The 20,664-nt window shown below is 46.1% G+C and overlaps 1 protein-coding gene across 11 annotated transcripts in view; it reads left to right on the top strand.

Annotated features, from left to right (window-relative positions):
- The window catches only part of LOC135399023 (trissin receptor-like), a 456,620-nt gene that overhangs the window by 341,252 nt on the left and 94,704 nt on the right, over positions 1 to 20,664 (top strand). Inside the window, exon 1 of one of the 11 annotated variants that reach the window (XM_064630658.1) lies at positions 1,922 to 2,181. The exons of 9 other annotated variants lie outside the window; for them this stretch is intronic. The gene's annotated coding sequence lies outside the window, so the exon portion shown is untranslated. Of the gene's footprint in view, positions 1 to 1,921; positions 2,182 to 3,294; positions 3,407 to 20,664 lie in introns of those variants that run through there. One more of the 11 variants, XM_064630657.1, reaches the window with a different exon arrangement.

Here is a 20,664-nt window from a genome sequence, read left to right as displayed (position 1 = left end):
GCATATTCTAAATTCATTTAACTAATCTGCTAATTTAAATTTCATAACACTGCTCCTTTTTTGCTCCTAACCCTAGCCTCTCCCTCCCAAACCAAGTTCGTACGTAGTAGCTGATTATATTTCTCATCCGTTCTTTACCCTAGCAGTCAGCACCCTACACCTGTTTGCCCAAACTTGATGTGCTATTTCGACTCCCTCTACCATATAAAATCTCTCTTGCCTTTTGATTACTTTGCCAACTGCTTCTTCAAGCGTTAAGTTAACCCAAATATTTCTTAAAACAGGACCACAGGTATGCCGGTACCTTACCTGGTATTGTTGACTGATTAGATGTCACAAAATTAGTGAGCCCATCTTGTATATTTGACTGATTAGATGAGTCACATCTTCCTTATCGTTTTAGCCTACCATTCCTCACCTTGCCTCACCGTTCCTATTTTTATATCTGAGATGCGTTGGCTTCATAAACCAGCACTCATGCTCTGAATAACCCTATACTTTGCTGACAAAGTGGTTCCACTTTGACCCACTTTGTTGTTCAAGTGGTTCCACTATATATCCCACTTGGGATTCCACTTTATTTTTTCAGCCACGAAACATGATTTAGACGGTTTCTCTTTTCCTTTTTTTTTTCTCTGCTAGGTCTGGAGTAGCTTGTCTCGCGGTGCGCGGGCTCACATCTCCGTATTTTTATCCTACCATCATCATCATCATCATGATTGCGAAACCGCGTCATATTTATCAATAACAAATCGCAAAGCAATAAGTTAATATGGAAACGTGCTTCGAATATGACAGAATCTAAGCATTTAGTATCGTTTACGTGACAGCAACAGCAACAACATATAAATGAAGATTATAAGACATGGGGTGCTTCATGTGGCAACAATGCATTTGTTTCCAGTGTTACACCCCAAGTGTTTGCGTGGTTGTGACTGCCGTAATCTGTTCACAGCCATGCTCAAACTGTGGACTGCCTCTTCGAGAGTAACATGCTCGACAAACTGCTCTCGAAGTCCACCCATAGCATGAAGGGCGAATCCCAGGCGCCAGCTCCAGGGTCAGCAGCTACACGTTGCCGCCTAAAACAGAATTACTCATGAAAGAAGGAAGCCACTGAAAAGGTTAGCCAGCTGTAGGACTCGGACCAACATCTTCTGGATTACCGGTCCAGGGGGCTTAATCGCTTCATCGTCGTTACGGTCGTTACAAGCTAACGAGTGGCGGGAAATTCAAAAAGGTGGGCACGTGACACATTGCGCGTGACGTGTATCACGTCCTTCACGTATCGCGCGAAGAGCGCCGTGCGCGTGTTTTATCACGTGCCCACCTTTTTAAATTTCCCGCCCGCCATTTTGAATTTCCCGCCACTCGTTAGCTGGTAACGACCGTAACGACGATGAAGCGTGCCCCCAGGGCTCTTAGCGATTGAGCTAAGCTAACACGCATCTCCAGTAACTTCCAAGGGTGCGTCATATGAAGGAACAAACACATCTCACTCAATCAATTACTCTACTTTCAATCTTACATGTTTTCTCACTCGCACACCAGAATCATCAACCGCAACGGTAATCCAGAAGATGTGGGTTCGAGTCCTACAGCTGGCTTTCCAGTGGCTTCCTCCTTTTATCGTTAATATCTTAGACGCTTCAGGCTTTGTATGTATTTGTCCTTTCTCTGTGCTCCAGCCTCAAGAACATCAATTCCCATCATGTTCAACAGAGTTACTCGTTCCTTTTAACTGTAGGGGTTCCGACAATCCCTTCATATCTTTCAATGAAAACGCGAGCAACGCTTGGATCGAAGAACGCACAATCGTCCCAAGCACGCAGGCGCATACAAAACAACTCCAACGGCACCAGATACCTTCGGACCTATTGCTTCGTTCGCATCCCAGAAGTGGCGCTGGGGCGCTTCTGACGCGGCCACGCTGCTGGGACGCGCGCCCGCCGTCGAACGGAGTTTTCGTGCCGCTCAGTTCCTACAGGAGTGAGGGCGCGTGTGCCATGCGCTGGGCCCCTATGGATCTGCAGCTGTTCCTTCGCATCCCGCATTGGACCGGGATAACTCATGTAACTTCTGCCGACAGTTCAGGATTATGGGCCAACTTTGCTCCTGCCACGTGTCGCTGAATGTTCCACGACATCGTGCCCCGTTGCGTGCTTGTTAAGTTTGTGTGAGGTAAGAGTTTCTAAAAGCTTTTTTTTTTTCGCTTTGTGCTTCGGTTCTTTCATTGTAATGAAATGGAGAGGACGCACTGTGAAAGGGTGGCATGCGGCTGTTGTACAGAACAATTTGAGGCACTTATAGCGTACGGCTTGATTGCTGAAAGCTGATCAGTAGCAGCTGTAAGTGAAAAAGACTTTTTTTTTAAATTACTCAAATTACTCTTTGTTTATCGAACTTGTTGCAGGAACATATTTTTCTACTCTATCTCTCAATTAGGGTGCGCGCAAGGAAATTGTTGTCCCCGACTGAAATTTTGGCTGCCGACCACTCCAGTTTGTCATTGAATATGATGCGTGTATCTGATAATTTCAAGCTCGAGAGCAAGTCGACCATATTCCAATCCTTCGATATATGCCGCAATTCACTTCGATCTATTCCAGCGGCGGGTCCAGGGAGGGAAGGGCATTAGCTTAAACATGAGGGTTTCCCCTGTCCCCTCTGCCGATACGCACTTCCAGAGAGGTGGCGGTGGTATGATGTTCTATGGAAGTTCTAAGGAGTGTTCTAAGGAGTGAGGTCTGCCTGCTCAGACAAGGCGGCAAGTTTCGCTCCTTTGTGGAAGGGGAAGGGGATGGGAGAGGAAGGGAAGGGGAGAAGAAAGAAATGCCCCTGATCAATTCACGGTCACTTGATGTTTATTGCACAGGTGTATGTGAACCCAAGCAGCAAAATGTACTGAAAGTCGGGTGCAATAGGGGTGGACGGGTAGGTGGAAGGCCTTGAACAGACTCCTGAAACTAAGGAACATCGATAAGACACATACCGTCCACCCCTATTGCACTCGACTTTCAGTACATTGTGCTGCTTGGGAATGCTGCCATAGATAACGACGAGGTCGCCGAGAAACGTTTTTATTTTAGTGACACGTTTTCCTTTCCCTTTGTTGACTTCCCTTTGTTCGCGTGTAAGAGAGAAAGACACCATTATGGTGATGTGATAAAGAAACAAATGGGAGAAAATGCGATAAAGAAAAATGGAAGAGACGGAAATGATAGCACACAGGTGCACACAATGATAGCACAGGGTTCCCGGATGCGGGATGAAGTATGGTTGCAGCTTCTCAATGTCAACCGTGCGTTTGTTGTGTCGCCTTCCATCGCTTCCAAAAGAGTGAAGACTAAACTCCTTTTAGGTTGAATCGAGTGAGCTACGAATAAGTTTTGAGCTTCGACCACCGGTAAGTGTGCACACGAAATATTGTCTATGTGCCAAGAGTTGTTTACACGGACAGTGTCTATTCCGTTACGAGCGAGCAGCACCGCTAACACATACCCAGTGCTGTTGATTCGATTATCACTTGTCCGATAACGCTCAGGGAAACGCGGCATAACCCAGTGGTTGGTGTCTGTGAGACCTAATTTGATGAGGACTGCTTTGGCTCTCGCGTATCAATAATAATAATAATAATAATAATAAATGTAATAAATTTGTTTGTGATTAGGTCGCCATTAAAAACTCAGCAAGGTCTGGGGAATTCTCCACCGCTGAACAAAACGAAATATATATATCATAATGACTATCAGTGACACGATAATAATGCATGATTATCCCAGCTCGACTCCTGTAACTGCGAGAAAGGCAAGCAAGGAAGCCCCTTGTGATACTCTAAGAAAGCGTGGACGACTCTTTCCACTTGGGCAGTGTTTCAAGTCTAGTTCGATTTATGAAGCGCTGAACTAATAACTGGTTAAAGGAACATGCTTGAGGGGATTCAAGGCTCTGGTCGAGTCAAAGGAACTGCTAGACTGCACAGAGTGTTTCTTTCCAACCGGTCCTTGCGGTTTGTTTGATAGTTTCATTGTTCTCACAGTGTCTCCAATTTGTATCATCGTCGAACCCCATATTATGTAGTTGCAAGGTTGTTCAGTGTTCTGAATGCTTCGACGAAGATATTTCGCTGGATGATGTAGTCGATGATTTAGCCTAATTTCCCTAATACCAAGATGAAGTTAACGTAACCGCCGTGGCAACAGCAAGTAGGAACGGCTCGGGACGGGAGGCTCAGCCGCTGTGGATGAATGTTGGAAATCGTGGTAATTTTGTTTATCGGGTGACGCTTGTCGACGATATCCTCCCTAGAAAATACGTGGTGCACTCTAAGGGAAAAAAGGGAGTAAAATAGGGAGTAATTGCAGCTTCGAGTCCCCTAGACTGCGATTACTCTTTATTTTAGTCTTCTGAGCCCGACATTTACTCCCCAGGACTGCAAATAGTCCCTGAACTTCACAAATGGTCTTCCGAATGCAACAACGACGACAACAAATAGGTTAATGATAATGAATGGGGAAATTCGCCACGTAAGGTGCGGCCCACTACCCCAAGGTACAATGGGGCAGGATGAGATGTGTCTTGATGAGGAGGTGATGAACGATGCTAAATAGGGTCGATAGCAACAGCCTACGTAAATATGTGCTCTTGGTCAATTTGCTAGCAACAACAACAACAACATATATATTCTGATGATGAAGTGGGGAGGTTTGGTAGCATAAGGCTGTATAACTCAGCCAAATTAGCAATTTTCCGCCCACACAGAGTGAAAAAAAAAAAAAACATTTAACGCTTCTTTTTTCGCAAATTGTGCCCTGTGTATGCCGCTAGATTTTGTATCACTCAATGTTGACAGTTTGATTCAAGGTATTTTCATGCATGCATCCCCGTTTTTCTTTATTCACATCACATCACATCATGCATGCACACCAATTATGTACATGGGACTCTTAGAACAGAGCGTGAAATACAGTCTCTATATACTTTGTGACATTCATTTACTCCCTTGCATTTACTCCCGAAAGGGACTGTTTTTGTGGCAATGAATTTAGTCCTCAAAAGGAGTAAAATTACTCCTTTTTTTTTCTTAGAGTGTGGTAGTGGTGACGGTGACGGTGACGATTCCGGCTTGCCATTCATGGCCTCACCCGCGTGGGAAGCGCCACGGATGTAGCCAGCATGAGAAGCGACGATGTGATGTGAGATGTTGAAATTAAGATGGTGGACAGACATTGGCAAAGTCCCGTTTGCTGGAGGAAGTGGAATGGAGTGTGAATTTTGGAGTTATCTTTCAGTGAAAGTGCGCCTCTGAGATGTAGCCCAAGCAGTACAACAGCTTAGCCCAAGATTGAACCAGTATTGGCGATGCCGGCCGAATAATGGTCCGAGATTGGTCCAATACTGGACCAAGATGTTATGCTGCTTGGGAGGACATCGTCGAGCGTACAAGTCCCATAGTGTCCAGGATATGTCTACCACACGCCTACATATGCACGACAATAAATCATTACCCTCGATAGTTTCGTCTTGCTGACAGTGTCCGCAATTTGCATTATCCAGAGAACCATTCTCGCGTAAAAGTCATCTAGGGAAAGCGCTTCTTGCTCGCAGCGTACAGCAGGGCCTGCATAATGAGAGGAAGTGCTTTCACAGGGAGATATAGCCTCTAGCCCTCTACGCGTTTCCCTTATCCCCGGGAGGTGGGCTTGTTCCCGCTCACTAAGAACAAATTGTCTGTCGCTGTCTCCCGAGATTGGCAATCAAACTCGAACTGCTGAGGTGTCCTGTAGATGCTAGTGGGTCCAGTGTTCGTTGCCACTCATGCTAATTTGGGAGAGGGTCCACTATTTTCGCTAATGAATTGTTTTGTTTTTTTAAATATCAGTCCCCATCAATGATGGCACAGCCCCGGGTCAAAAGCTACTGACTTGTTGCTTGAAAAATCCGGAACCACAAATAGATGGCAGGGGGCAGCACCCAGTAAAAGACATTTACAAATATACGCATACAAATAGACGTACATCCAGACTTGTGCGTAACGCGTTACTAGTAATTGCGTTACTTGTAATCAATTACATTTTTGAGTAATTTTTCGAGTAATCAGTTACTTTACTGTGACAGTAATTTTTCGGGTAATCAATTACTTTTTGGAGTAATCGATTACTCAGTAAGTGATTGCTTTTCCGGCAGAGATTAACTTATCTTTCAGATGTTCTGCCCTAAGTCAAACCCCTCCTGCCGTCAGCCTTTGTTGGATCCTTGTACTATAGCAAGCGCAGGTCATTGTAATAACCTCCTGGAATTTCAAGGCCTCTCTTTCTAATTTCTTCCTACACCAATGTGGTGGTACCTGAAGCTTTGGAGGTTTAGTGAGTCATGGGGAAGTTCCAGGCAATGTTCTCCCAAAATCGGGTCAACGTCTTCCCTTGCGAGAAATACTGTAGACGTAGAGATCTACCTGTCCTACGCCTTTTTGCTTTTTGTGTTATTTCAGCTGTTCCGCTGTTGAACTTTTTTTTTTTTCTGAGGCACACAAATACGGATATAATTTGCGTGAATGCAGAGTAACGACCGGAGTAACGCGTTACGTTTTTACTCGTTACTCAATTACATTTGGAGTCGAGTAATTGGTAACGGTAATCAGTAAATTTATGCGTAGAGGTAACGGTAATCAATTACTTTTTTTTCGAGTAACGGGCACAAGTCTGCGGTACATCATAGCAATACATCCATGCAAAGCATGAAACACATAAAAACACGTTAAACGGTATTATGTAAATGGTAACAGGTTTATGATCCATTGGAATGCTATGTGCGACTGCGTGAGGATGGCGCCCTTGACATGCATCGCAGCTGGTATAGATGTAAAATTGTCGGAGCTCAGCATTTGCAGAGCATATTGAGAACTGCGACGATTTTCCTTGCCAGGCCATGTTCAGAGATGACATGTAAAAAAAATACTCCGAAATATAATAGTCCGAAAATACTCTTTATAGACATAAATTAATCGCATATGGTACGCTCAGAATCGACCACATTTCCCATCGGTATCGTCATCTTTGCGACTCTTGTTGAAGATGGGAGGCCTACGCCCTTTTGTAGAAATTTGTGACAATTTTATTTGTACACAAGGGGGGGGGGGGGGGGGGCTTTCGAAGTAGCTTACCGTTGTTGGCCGCAAAAAAAAAGGCCATGCCCCAGCTGTTCCCTCAAATCGGAACCGTTTGCTGTATCATTTGACTCAATGGTTGAAGCAAGAGCGAGCTAGTCGGTGAAGTTCTGCTTTTAGATTTTTTAGACACGTTACGACAGTTCAATTCTCCTGCAAAGTATCTACTTTTACGGTTGCGCCAAGAACAATTTAAATTGATTACGGTCATGCCAATGAAGTATACAAAGGCATAGTAGCTACGCACCTGAAACAAACACGTCAGGTCATTATTAATGTTTAACCTATAGAACGGAAACCGACGCAATACGAAAAGTCTATAAAACAAAACAGATATTTCCGCATAATCTCCAGGTAATTTCCTCCAACACTTTGTCATAGCGGAATCCTTTTTTTTTTTTATTCCTCTTCTTTCTTGGCTCATCGTCGAACTTTACTTTGAGTCTTCGAACGCTAGCCGGCTATACCAACGAAGAAAAATGACAGAAAATTCTTTCGGTAAGTCTCGTAATAGCGTATGCAATCTCACATGGTTTGATTAATGCGACACCAGCGAATTAGAATATCTTCTTTCTCTTTCCTTTTCTTTCGTGTTAGTGTCCTGTTATCGCGCATATTTAGCGGAGCCCTGTGGAATGAATAATGAGTTCTAATCCCTTGTGACGAGAGAGCAGCGTCTACCACATGATATACCAAGGAACAAGTGCTGTGTGTTATGGACGACCCTAGAGTATGACTATCACAAGGCCCATATTCCTATGTTGCTGCGCGTAGCCCTCAAGCGGCGAATATTGCGGTGTGAATATTGCGGTGTGTAAATGCTTTATGACACACAACCTCTCCGGTGGAACGAAAACGAAAGGAATGAGGTACACTTCGTTCGGTGACGATAACCGCAGGTCCGACCGGAAAAATGAAAAAAAAAGCAATTTTCTTTTACACCTCGCGAGTGTAAATGTATTTTCCTGCTGCGCATACCTGCTTGGTGTAGCTAGGTGTTTTAACGGGGTACATGTTCATATTCCACAGTATTACTGCACACGGACGGAGGGAGGCACGACAGCACAGTTTGCTAACTCTCAATTGCAAATAATTTTACTGTTTGCAGTTTATTGCCTTTTAAGTATAGTCTTCCTCATGCCATGTTCACGAATGTGTGCCAAGACTATGTTATTCTCCGCAGGTCGAAGTTCCTGTGATGGGTGGCACTTCATTTGCATGTTCACCGATTCGGTTCGGTATACACCGATTCGGTATATAGGCTTCAAATAGCTCCCTAACCAGTTGCTCTGCTCCTTTCAAGGATTGGGGAAGCAGCCACAATCTTTGGTGTGTATCGCTAAACGACCTGATGGGCTATTGTTCTTTACCATCAGCTCAAGTTCCCGTAGCCTCATATTGAGACACCTGCCTGTTTGGCCTACATGTAGTCTGGGCCACAGCTAAGGGGAACAGATGTGCAGTACATGGATAATTTTAATCTAAGTTTCATACCATACGCTGAACCGCTTTATAAAGCACATTTCTGAACGGTGTCTTCTACAAAAAGCAACTTCTGAAAGGGTATGTTCCGAAGAAAACAGAATTTCTATGGGTTGTATTCCATTTGAAGAACAGAGGCCGGATTCACAAAGAGCTCGTGCGACGGAATCTGTCGTAACTCCGTCGTACGGGAAAGTTACGACGAAGTGTAGATTCACGAAGGGCGCGCGTCGCAAAATCGTCGCAGCTTACGGCGGAATCCTGCGAGAGCTCCCGAGCAGTCTTACGAAGAAAGATGGCGACGTTATTTGGTAGCGGTGGATTTGGAGACGGGAAACAAAGACTCCGTAATACGCGCGAACGCATTGCACTTTGCCACAAAACCTTCGAGACCATCCCCGAAGTGACATTGAAGCACTTTTTTGCTTGGTAACCTTCAACAAATGCTTCAACTTTGTGCTCCGTAAAATCGGGTCGCAGGGATTTTTCAAGCATCCCTTACACTCCGCTAAAACACCCCCAACACCCCTCCAAATTGTCTGCAAGAAAGGCAAAAGAAGCCATAAAAGCTGCAAAACTGAGTGCCACACACCGTTTACAAAACACCCTCACCCACCCCCTCCCCGAGACGAACATACTAGGAATATATTTGCTGTGTCATCGAACGCGTTTCGCCTGTGATTGCATGGCATCCATTATGGCTACCGAAAGACCGAGAGCACGTGCAGTAACAAAACATTTGGGGACGAACAACTTCGTCTTCTTCTAATGGGACGACTCTTATTGGTGCGATCACAAATTTTCGTCATCGTTACCATAGCGAAAACATAGTCTCGCACCCTTTGGCTGTTTGTCTCCGAGGTGCACGTGACAGGAAGCGAGCAACTTCCTCTTCCTCGTCAAAGGGGGTACCCTCTCCACTACGATAGCTTTGTGAATCGCGCTTACGACGCCGTCGTACGCGCGTCGCAGGCTACGACGTTTTAGCGCATCTTAGCGTAACTTACGATCGCGTTTGTGAATCCGACCCCTGTTTCACACGGAAGCTTTGCAAGGACCTTTTTCGACACTGCTATTACTTCTTCTGAAGTGCGGTAGGGTAAGTGCGGGATGGGATGGGATGGGATGGGATGGGACGTTTGCTACAATGAAGCGGTACCGCTTTCAAACAATTTCTATCATGGAGTTGCTGGTCTCAATGTATGTGGAGCCATTTTCACCCATTTTCTTTTTCTTCTTCATGATCAATCAATGAGTCAATCGATTTCTACTAGAATGATGTCATGTGTATACGATTTGCCCCTCCAAGCGTCGGGGAGGTAGCGCACTCAACGCATGACGGGCTGCCGCCGAACTGTGCGTAGCTGACCCATGTCCGAGGAACAGGGAGTCCTTGTGGTTGAGTTGACCGTCACGTTGAGCTGGAACAGATAGGGCCCCTCCAGAATGAGAACACATCAATTCGGCCGTGGTATTTTGTAGGCGGGAGGATCTGGGGGTTCGACCACGGTTATTCACTTTATAGTCTCTCCTTTTCCGTTCTTCTTTACGAAAGGAATAGCAAGTCGGCCTTTGCCTGACTAACCTCTTGTTTGTTTTTCTCAATAAACATATCCCCCCCTTCGACTTCTCCCACCCCCCCTCAAAGCAACGACCAAGGGATCCTCACCAAGGCTTCTACAAAATAAGCAAATTGCCTATTAGAACAGCTTTCGAGGCTATAGCAGTGCAAGTGTGCCTACATAAGCTCCTCATTCTTCAGTATACATTCCTTCAAGTTTGATGCTCAGAAACTTTAGCACCTCGTATCTCAGCTACTCCAGCCCTTTATAATCCTCGACTATCTTAATTCGTGTAATCCACTTTGGGAAAGTGACACATGCGATGTACGCTGTTGACCTATAGGAGAGGTACAGCACCTCCTGCTCTATCTGTTTACTGAACTCCGGATCGCCTATATATAGTGAGCACCTCGTACGCGACTTCCCGTGCTTAGAAGCATCAATCTGTTAAAGACCATCCATAGGGAAGCGGCGCCCTTCCAGCAGGCTGAGTTACCTACACGCCCACAAAGGTGAATGCTATCCCGAGCGGCTCGGGCAGCATTTCAAGATGCAGATGTGTTGCAGTATTCATTATAATAAGACACTACCATTGACGAGGCTAACAGAAGATTATTAGAAAATTAGTATCGATAGCACTAGTAGCATCATAGCATCGACATACTACGTGTTAGAGTTAACTATCCACGAAAAGTCGACCTCCTTTGCTCCAAAGACAGCTGTTTGACCACAAACGTTTCAGATCGGGTAAGTGCGAGTTACACCCCTTTGTTGTAAAGACTACATCTGTCATATCCTCTCATAAACGCGCTGCCATTTACAGAAACGCGAACATAAGCTAAAAGGGCATAACTTGCAGTTAGAAACGAACAGCGGATTCTTGGTCTCATCAACTATAAGCTGACCTTAGTACGTTATTAGTACTCAGTATATTGAACAGAAACAAATAAATTAATGGTATTTAGGTTCTATGCAATGCATTGCTGAGAATATGCAAGCTCACGATACGGCCATTTCTTTACTACGAATCAATTGTTTATGGGTGTGTGAGAGCCACATCGTCGAGAATCCTCGGCTCTATTCACAATCAGTCTCCCCATTTGGCGATAGGGGCACGCCGTATACTTCCCCGACTTGGTGTAGAACCGGGCGTGTGTGTACATGTGGAAGGATAGGATAGCGACGGGAAACAAGAAGATAAGCTCCGTGACAGTCGCACTTTCAAACATGCAGTGTCACTAATGGTAAAGACATGATCACAGATACACAGGGGAATCAACACACCTATAGCGGGAAATTTTGACAAACGGGAAGAGCGAAACTGGTCTTTCTTTTTGTTTACTAGATAAATCCACGAGACCGATAACCCTTCTATCTGATAATGGCCTCTTGTTACTTTGACAACATCGCGGTCGGCGTACTGACACAGTTCCTCTCCTGCGTGCAAGTAGCAAAGATAACCCAAGCAGCACAATGTACTGAAAGTCGAGTGCAATAGGGGTGGACGGTATGTGTCTTGTCAATGTTCCTTAGTTTCAGAAGTCTGTTCAAGGCCTTGCACCTACCCGTCCACCCCTATTGCACTCGACTTTCAGTACATTGTGCTGCTTGGGAAGTCATCCAGAATATGTCGCATTCGCGTGTATTATGGAAACAAAATATAAAGAAGCTCCTTGAAAATAAGCCGAGCGTTATCCGGCCTGCAAGCTTCCGACAGGAATGCGGAGCGCCAAACGAACATCCCCGAGTTCCGGAGCCCTGTCATTGAATCAATCGTCTACTTCCTGTCGATAAACGACAGCTCCGGAAAACACCATGAATTTTATTCTGATGGCACGAATTTCACATCCGGAGCCGCGCGCGCGGTCTTTCAAGAAGCGACGGAAATTTAGATCGCTAAAGCCGATGAAACTCCTAGTGCTGGGACGGAAATTTGCTCTCCAGCGTCCTTCCTGCAGAACGATATGCGGTGAAGATGACTTTCTATCACATCCCAAGGACACCGAGTAGGAAGATCATTCATATGCACTGACTCTGTAACTTCGTAACATATCTCAAAACAAAGAGCTAATTCCTTCATACCCTTGATATATCTATCCCGACGTTTCTTGTTTTGACGATGGAAGAACACTGTGGTTATATGAGTCATATTTGAATCCAAGGGAACCGACTCGCAGAGCCATCATTGTCATGGACGGGCACGTCCAGCGCAGAGTCACTAAATAAACTACGCTTCAGAGTATCGACACTGAGTTCCAAGAGCGAGCATGCGCCATTTTGTTTCCGCGCTACGCTACCCACGCGCACTTCAGCTCACGATGCCATCTATCGTGCGCGGGGGGGGGGGGGGATGGCGTTTGCAAGCAGCTCATCAAGGTTGACGGCTTTGAGCTCACCTTGCCATCCTCGGGACGCTCTGGTGCACAGTACATGGATTATCGCACAACAATCATACACTCTTCTCTATCCCACAGGGAGCATTACGTTAGCAGTCTTTGATCCTCAACTCGGGATGGTACCGGTGTGGTGCGGAAACAAGATGGCGCTCCTGCGCTCTCCCTTGGACCTCAGTGTCGATAGTCTGACTCTAGTCCAGCGCAGCAGACCGCGGAAAGCAGATGATTCGCTGCAGGTTACACGTCGGGCGTGCCTTCCTCACGCGTTCATAACACCCCTCTCCCTCTCTGTGAGCACTGGGACCAAATTCTCACTGTACTACACTGGGCCAAAGCACGGTAGCACAAAGTACGTAAGCACAAAGGCTGCGACTTTAAACACACCAGATGGCAGAGATTATGCAAGATTCCAATTTGTTGATTGGTCAAAAGAATAAAGCATTTTGTCGACTTTGAGACTACTTTAAATCTCTGCCCGTCGACTTGTTTTTTTCCTTCGGCGCGCCACTGAGCTTCTTTTGAGTCCCTTTTTTACACCTCATTTAAAGCCAATTTACATCGTGTCTATATTTCGGTCGCCATGGCGGGACTTTTGCTCGTCTATTATTAGAGGTAGGCGCTACAGAGTAGCAAGCCCTCGCAAGATGTATGCCCCGAAGTGTTGAGGGACAAAGGAGAATTGACGACATCTTCGCCTTGGTTATCGCAACATGCACTGTTACTTCATATACTCTCTAACTGGGTGATGTGGCTGACCTGGTTGAGGCCAGCTTGGCCACACCCAGCATGCTACAGCGCCCCGCGAGCGACGCGTAACAGTCCAGTGTTCTAATCCATGTAGGCAACGGCTCACGGCGATTATCCCCTACTTGCGTTCACGTACAACAAACATATACCCACGCTCTTGGAGAATGCATACGCAGAGTTTCCAATAAACAGCGATTACTATTTAATATAAGGCTGCATCTAACACAAGAGCATCAACCGGCACATCTTGATCTTCGTAATCTTTGTGCCAAGTAACTTCAAATAAAGTAAACCTAATTTCCTTCTGCCGTCGTCAAATGCGCGTTAGAAAACCAGAAAGCCGAAATTACAATGATTGGCAGCCCGAGATCGAACGGTGTCGGCGCGCTGCGGAGAACAGAGAACTACCGCAGTGTGGACGCGTCGCCTGCTGCTATGCTGCTTATACGTTTATTCCGCGTTCACTGCAGTAGCTGGAGCATTGAGAAACCGAACAGTATCGTACACATTGCGGCACACGTGATCTTCCGGCCACCAACCACCAAAAGTGCCACCAACTCCGCGTGTTATCCACACTAGAAAGGTGACTGTGTCGTCCCCTATAGGTCGATCTCGAAGGACATGTCCGTCTTGCTTCTTTGTCGCTCCGCTTCTGTATGTGCCTCAAGCTTTCACAATACCCAAGTTACCTGTCAATCTGCCACCTATGTTTTCCATCTCTTTCGCCCCTTTCACTGTTTACGAATAAAAGGCACAACCAGAAGTTGTCTAGGGTTCCTAGCGTCAGCGGCTACATGTGGCGCCACGCCGTGTCATTTTCAATGTTTACAAATAGTGAATGGGTTTAACACAAATGAGTGACAGGGCATGGCGCCACATGCAGCCGCCGAGGATGCGAACCCTAGACAACTTCCGGTTGTGCCTTCTGTTTGTGAACAGTGAAAGGGTGAATACATTTTGACGCCCTGACGTTTTCGTTGTCCTAGCATGCTTCGGAAGAAAAGAAAAAAAATGTAGCAGAGAACGAAGAGGGAATATGAAGAGCGAGCGGGCTAATGGCCATTCTCCGCGGGACGAAGAAGAAGAAGAAGAGCGGACAACGCGCGACAAATTTTCATCGCAGCAACGGACGTATATAGGACGTATACTGTAAATTCCATGCCCTGACTTCTTCTTTGAAGCGTCACCAGCGCTATGAGCGCTGAATTGCCCGTCTGATGAAAAGAACGAAAAGACTGCACACTCATCGCTTTAATGGTGACTCGTTATAAAGTTTCCTTTTACGACCGCTTCCCTCCTCTGAGCGGCACGATTATACTGGAGCTGGAAATACAACGTCGGGTGCGTTGCGCGCTGGTGTAATCGCTCCAAACGGTTTTTCTAGGCGCAAGTTTCACGATTGGTGAGACAGGCAGAATATGAAACGCGGAGAGTGCACAAAAACACATGCAGGGAAGTCTAGGTTAACGATGGGAACTGGTGCGATTGGAATGCTCCTCGCTGGAAGACAGCGTTTTCTCGTTCTCATTGAAGAAGAACATATTACTTCGAGGGACCCTTAAAGGCGAACTAAAATGCAAAGGCAACCTGCTAAACTATTGGACTAGTTTTTGCATCAGAACTTTGTCTTTATGTAGGAGAGTTAAAGAGGGTGAACCGAATTTCGGAAGCACGCCCTTGTACGACGGTACCAAGCTAACTAATTTTGACTACACTTCTTGAGGCCAATATCGTCCGTTCATATTCTTAGTTTAACGTTCCCATACTGTTTTCCGGGTGATGATGATGATGATCATGATGTGAAAAATCGAGACATAGGCGGAAATGCATGGACCAACTAGCAAAAGAAGAGTTCATAAGTGCACGTGCCAGTCTAGACGAGGAGACAGATGGCACGCGTGCGATTCCGAATGGGGTCGGAACAGCTCCATATACCTTCCCTCGTTCTTCTTCTTTCTCTTTCTTCTGGCCATCATTATTGTAGCTCATTACTACTGTTCGCTGCGTGGTGGTTGCATCTATAAATGAAAGCACGGTCCTAATCACGCCCTTGAGGATCACTGGATCAATCCGAGATCAAATTGGACTGCATACGGCCATCAGGTACGGCGCTCGGGGTTACATGCTTCTCTCTCTCTCTCTTCTGCTTTCTATTCTTCCTTTTTTTTTTCATCGTAAAAACCAAGGGGCGTTAATTGCTGCGCCCTAACGTTCGAAGTACCCTAGTGACTCATCGATTTTGCACTTTAATGTCGCCTGCAACTTGGTTGCAAGGTAGAAGTTGTTTAGATACGTGTGCTGTGTGTGGCGAGCTTTCGGCGCACTTTAAAGAACCCCCTGGTGGACAAACTTAATCCGCAGACCGACCGCTGTGGCGTCGCTGGAGATCACATTTTTTCTCGCGACGTAAAACCACGACTTGTGTACCGCCCTTAGCGAAAAACGTATCTGGGCATAACGAATATCAGTGTCACTATACTGGGACACGAGCTCGCGTGGAGCATAGTGGTTAGGATGATCGCCTTTCACGCCGTGACTGGGAGGTGACACGCGTTCGAATCCCTGGCACTGTGATGTCTGAAGATTCCCCTGAGTTTTTCGTCAGACTTTCCTGCCGGATGTCGGCACAGTTCCCCCTGAAGGCGGCCCAGGATGCATACTAACCCCCCCTCCCCGTCCGTCGCTCCTTCCTACTGTCCTCTCTTCATCTGTCCGCGTCAGTACGCCGCTCATAGTCATATATAGTCATAGTTGCTTCGCGGCGCTAACACATAATTTGAACAGAAACTTTAGGACGGTGGAAAGGACGGTACCCGCACGTGTAAGATACGCGACCATTCTCTAACTATTTGAATTGTGTGCATCTATTGAGTAATAGGTGTGCTATTTAGTTTGCCCGCACATTCCTGGGCATTGCAACGGCAAGCCGGTTTACGCCACCACCACCACCACCACCACCACCACGATCATCTGGGCATTGCATCGACCCATCTAATACTTTGCTCTCCCCGACGAACTCATGCACCCTCTACGCATCTCCAACCTTCATCTTCTATCCGTCATTCTTTCTTTCTTCTTTTTTTTTGGGGGGGGGGGGCTATAGTCGTGGCGACGTTCACTTCTGTGTAGCCAACAACGGCGAGCCGATCCTGCCATTATCGCCCCCCCCCCCTCGGGTCATTGCATCTGTACGAAAAGATCCGCGCGGATCAAATTTTATTTAATTTAATATATTTTTTATATATTTAATATTAATGTATTTAACACATATTTAATATAATTTAATTTAATAATTTAATATTAAATTTAATTGCGCGGGGCGCATTTTATCCTTGAGGACTTGAAGCAAAAGTTATATTTCTACCGCAAACCAGGACGTCGCGCGAATACCAGTCCTCTAGTCATATCTGATACGTGATGAACCAGAGCGCAAAGAAAACTAAACGTAAATGAGGGTCCAATTACTGGATTCACTCAGCAAGGGGTATTCGTTGTATTACTCTTACTTTCGTCTCCAACGCAGCCCAATGGATTCCGTCGCAGCAAAACGGTGGCGAAGATTCGTCTGGAGCAGAAAATAAAAAATACTATTAAAAAATCACTTACGGGGTCATTGATAAAGAGGTAATGGCGCACATGTAATGAGGAGCTCCAGGCGTAACTACTGCCCGTTCCATTTTCCTTTCACCGTTTCTTCTTTGTGCTGCTAAATGATCTCACGGCAAGTCAAGCGCGAGTTTTTGTGGACGTCATAATAGCAGTCACGGCGAACGTCGCTTCGTGTCACTAGGTTGCACAGGGGCACAGAAAGAGAAGTTGCTTCAAAGGAGGACGCGATAGCACGATTGAGTACCTCGTGAAGTGTTCGCGTCCAGTGCAGGTTTTATAGATATATATATATATATTAATTTCTTTTAATCCGGCTCTCTGTCTCTATCAGTTGACATCCCGTTGCGGATGGGTTACAAAGAAAGCTCGCACGAACCCGACGTGTATGATAAATGTTTCATCGGGAACTGAGTGCAAAGAAGTATGGAGAAGATATCAATTACTATTTGAAGGATCGACATTCTTCCCTTTGAATCGCAGTTCGCCCCTCACATTTTTATGTCTGCGAAGTTGAGGCAATGTTAAATTCAAGGAATGTATTTCGAGCAACATCAGTTCAAGAGTAGTACCATTTTGGGTACTAGGAGACACATTACAGGTACGTGATATAGCAAAATAATACAGGCACAGTGTATGCTAGATAAAAATATTTTTTTTTAAAAAGGCATGGAAGATATAATGATACTAACCTATGTCAAAGACACGTGGCGACATAAATGCAAGAAGTGTTGTGGCTGAGGGCCTCGAAAACGCACACTGCAGTATAGGTACACACTTGAATACTTTACATGTTTTCTAACTTGTTACCTACGTGTTACCGAAGTTCATGTATCAAGATCGTTTTATAAGCTATCTTCCATTTGGCCTGCACCTCCGGCACTAGTTCAGGGGAGTGCCGATGTGGTGCAAGCGCGTGCGCCGCAGTACAAGCATATAGGTTCAGCACTAGCGCTTCCAAAACGAACAAGGGAGTGCAGGTGCAAGCTAGTGGTCTGCTGCCAGCACCGCGGCCACTGTCACGTTCTTGACGCTTGCCTTTCCTTTCATGTATACTGTTGGTGTGACCTGTGTTTCATTCGCTTTACTAGTCATTGGTATAAGTGTTTGCTATGGCTCTGTACCTGTAAGCAGAATTGGAGCTGCTGGATTCCGACAGTAACAAGGAGTTGACGACGTATGCATTCTATTTGCTTGCGCCGAAGGGGGGGGGGGGAGGAAGATCGCAGTCGCGTTCCCGGCCATCACGGGAACATTGTGGGAAGATACTACGAATAGGTGTCTTGTTCTTCCTACTCGGTCCTTCATATCAGTATATTTTCATGAAAAAAAGAAAAACGATTCTCGGTCGCTCCAAAGCTTGCGCCTTTTTCCAACACAGTAAAGACAGGCGTAATATGCTTACCGTGCAGGCAAAGATCCGAATCATCCGTTCGGTAGGTCTCAGATATGACCGCATTATCGCTACCCACGTGTTTATCGGGACGATGCAACTGGTATTGCGTCGCACACATATCAAGGAACCGTCAGCGTTGCAGACGTGTCATCTGCTCCGCGTGCACTCGTACTGCACTTTATATCCAGCAAGTGCAGCCGGCTCGTGAACTCGTGCAGAACTAGTGCTGCACCGTTGCAAAACGAATATGAGAGTGCAGAGAGCACGAGCGGCACTGACAAAACGAATACAGAAGTGCTGCACTGCATGAGCTAGTTCAACGAGTGCAGACACATCGAAGATACTTATAGAGTAGGGAACGCAATTTAGGGCGAAAAAAGAAAAGAAAAGGGGCTTACTGAGACCTAGTACCTAGCATTCGGTACTAATGATAGGTTATTTTTATGTATTGGAATATTTCATTATTCGGAAAATATTGCTTAGAAATCACGCAGGCTTAGAAATGGCTATTCTCATTCGTGCTGAACAGTGGGTGTACGCAGAGGATGCTTCAATGGACCTTTTTTCACAACAGCTTATGCGCATGACCTTGAGGCGCCGGAGAGGGTTATCTCCGTCTTCACTAGATGGCGCAGTATGGCGACGACAGAAGTGGGGACCAGTGGGGAGACCGCACGAACGGCGCGAACTCGTACGTCCCACTCAGGACCGGTTTTGGTCCTTTGTGCTACCCACGTGGATCTGTTCTGACGCGCTCTGAGCGTGGTTCGCTGGAGGGCCGCTAGGATACAATGCGTATGCAAAAAAAAAAGAAAAAAGAAAAAAAGTTCATTGTGTGGTTTAACGTGAACGCGCGAGCTCTGAAATTCGGCTTCACTGTAACCGACGGCAATTTTTTATATCCGTGTTAGCGCCGCGAAGCAACTGGGGCTATGAGCGCCGTACAGACAGGGCAGTACCGTGGGCGTACCGTGGGCAGATTGAGAGGGGACAGCAGGAAGAAGTGGGAGACGGGGGTTCGTATGCGTCCTGGACCGACTTCAGAGGGAACTGTGCCTACATTCGTCACGAAATGTTCGGAGAACCCGGGGAAAACCCCGACAGCACAGCCTGTGGTAGGATTCGAACTCACCACCTCCCAGTCTCCAGCACGACCTTACCTACCACCGAAGAGCGGAAGAAGAACGAAAGAAGAAGCAGAAGAAAGAAGCGGAGAAGAAACCAACTCGACCATGCCGCTATTCCGACCGACGACAAAATTGCGGAAAACACAATATCGTCGGGAATGTGAGAAAATGTGTGTTCCCGTTTTCTATGCTCTGCCGTCGATCGCTGTAGGACAATTGCGAAATTTATCGTGTTCATTACAGCGGAATGAGAAAGATTCGTTACTGCGCCTACTCTAAAGGCAACAGCGAATAAAGTGATATGCAAATACAGGTCGTGACTAACATCTCAATGTGTGTGTTTTTTTCTCTCTCTCTCTGCCTGATCACGCCTTGCCTGATATGCAAGTATGAGTGAAATATGTCACCGATGTTGTTTCGAATCACACAACGTTTTCTGTTCGCACGAGGTCGGATTGGTCAGGAAAGACCAATCACCACCAAGACTGGTCAGGAAAGCCGTTCCCATCCTCCCATTATATCTTTATTTCTGCACAAAACGAATAATAAAAAGATTCAACAGGGAAAAAAAAAAGAGAACACGATTTGAACACTCAATACAAATGTCGCATCTGATGTGCGACCTTATTGCGTACTTTTTTGAACAAATGTCTTTAGAGGGCAATGGTACTACACGGACATGTTCAACTGTCAGACCTCTTAAAACCTCCCGAAGCAGAGAATGTTCGCAAGCCCCCGTTGCCTGGATCAGATCGTTCAATTACGCTTCATGTCGTTACAGGCCGACTTTATGGCGCAGTGGCATATTGCGCCCTAGTCTGTTTTCAGTGCTGAATGGTTTATGTGCAGGGACAAACATTACAGCGAACATTCTGCTGGTGCAGCAAACGCATTGCGATACGAGAATTTATACCACTTGCGGCTTCCATTAAAGTAATTGGTTCACATTTGTGGCCGATGTTTTCGTTTCCCTGTGTCTGTTCAACGTTGAAGGATAAATGTTATTCGCATTCAACTTTGCGAAACGACTGGAGCTAACGCTTCATTTCGTTTCGTTTCGTTTCGAGCAAACGAGAAACCTGTGCGTCGCCCCGCGTATCACAGGCAATCACATGCCGCACGTCGAGACTGGGAGGTACCCAGGGAGGTACCCAATCGCGGTGCCGGGTTTCTGTGTGCTGTG

This window comes from Ornithodoros turicata, chromosome 6 (genome assembly GCF_037126465.1).
Source record: "Ornithodoros turicata isolate Travis chromosome 6, ASM3712646v1, whole genome shotgun sequence".
NCBI lineage: Eukaryota > Metazoa > Arthropoda > Arachnida > Ixodida > Argasidae > Ornithodoros > Ornithodoros turicata.
Note: the sequence above shows the minus strand (reverse complement) of the source record. Positions and strands in the feature narration are given on the sequence as shown.